A 1,577-nucleotide genomic window follows, 5' to 3' on the forward strand; every position below is an offset into this window, starting at 1 on the left:
TTGTGGTTTGAGAGAACACTGATAATTTTTTTACAGTCTATAACGATAACGTTGTATGTTGTAAACTTCGATAGTAATCAGAGCAGCAGTGCTCAAGCATTAGCCATGAAATGGAAGAAGAATAATAATAAGAAGAAAGAATGTAAGTAATATGTGTAGATTGATCCATATCTTTCTGTTTGTACGTTGCTATGGTGATGTTAGCCGTTCTCAAGGAAATATTTATGAGATATAATTGTATTAGTTGCCATGATAATTAGACAGATAATTTTGAATTGTGATTAAAACAAACTATTCTCGTCAAATATAGTGTTCTGAGGATTTGAGACTGGTGTATGTTTCTTCAAGCTTTCGTTAATATACGTAATAGCTAAAATACATGAAAATATAAGTACGAACTGAGGCATAGTGCGGTTATAAGTTCCACCCTCTAAGCCTCTTCCAGAAATTCATCCTGGATCAGCCCCTCTAGAGGGTAGCATGATTAGATTCGTTAACGTACAAAACACTAATTAAGTGTATAATATCTTACCGTGGCTCATTTTTCTCTAGTAAATATCAAAAATCAATTTGCATTCTATGATATCCATATATATATATATATATATATATATATATATATATATATATATATATATATATATATATATATATATATATATATATATATATATTAGTAGCAACAACGCAGACCTGCACGATGACAATGTTTCAATAAGTAGACAAATTCGTTCAGGTACCGTTTCCGGAACATTAGGATGAATTTTAACATCTTATCTGGTCTGTTTCATCCCCCGACTTCAATCATTATTAGTGGCCCCGCGTAGCGTAGTCGCCAACGCTCTCGCCTTCGATGCGAGCGGTCCCGGGTTCGATTCCCGGTGGGGGCACTCGGTCGAAAAAGTGTAAGAGGCTTTTTCAGGCCAGTCACCCTAAATGAGGTTTTCCTTGGTTTTCCTCATTTATACCAGGCAAATGCCGGGGTGGTACCTAGCTTATAGGTCCCAGGCCTCTTCCTTCCTTCCCCAATCCTTTCTTCCTTCCCTTTCCTCGGATAGTGTGCTCGCCTCAAAACGTGACGGGCTAAATGGCCTTAGATGCCGAGAGCCCAGAAATCTAAAATCCTAAAATCATTATTGAACATCTGAGTTCAAGTTTAGAGAAGAAAGTTCAGTGCAGATTTCATATCCAACCATGAATAACATAAACTGAATATTACAGTGCATGGACAATGCTCAACTAGTCGTCTGGAAACAATGTCAACAACATATATATATATATATATATATATATATATATATATATATATATATATATATATATATATATATATATATATATATATATATATATACTAATTTAATAACGAATACAGACAGATCGAAATCAAACTGACTAGGCTGGGGAAGAGTTAAGAAAAAAATGTCTTTTTCCTTCTAGACAACTTCTGCTTTGGTAAGGAAAGTTGATAAATGCTTTTACTACTTAACACTAAAGGGTAAGATCAAGATTATCAGGAGGCCTGTCCTCGTATATTCATTTGAGAATTATTTCATGAACCCCCTTAAGTTAAGACA

At 34.4% G+C, this 1,577-nt stretch overlaps 1 non-coding gene across 1 annotated transcript; it reads left to right on the plus strand.

Annotated features, from left to right (window-relative positions):
* Positions 1–816: 816 nt before the first annotated feature.
* TRNAR-UCG (transfer RNA arginine (anticodon UCG)) lies at positions 817–890 on the plus strand. Its single transcript has one exon. It is a non-coding gene; the product is annotated as a tRNA-Arg (tRNA).
* Positions 891–1,577: the final 687 nt, after the last annotated feature.

Source organism: Thermobia domestica, chromosome 11 (genome assembly GCF_964235325.1).
Source record: "Thermobia domestica chromosome 11, izTheDome1.hap1.1, whole genome shotgun sequence".
Classification (NCBI taxonomy): domain Eukaryota; kingdom Metazoa; phylum Arthropoda; class Insecta; order Zygentoma; family Lepismatidae; genus Thermobia; species Thermobia domestica.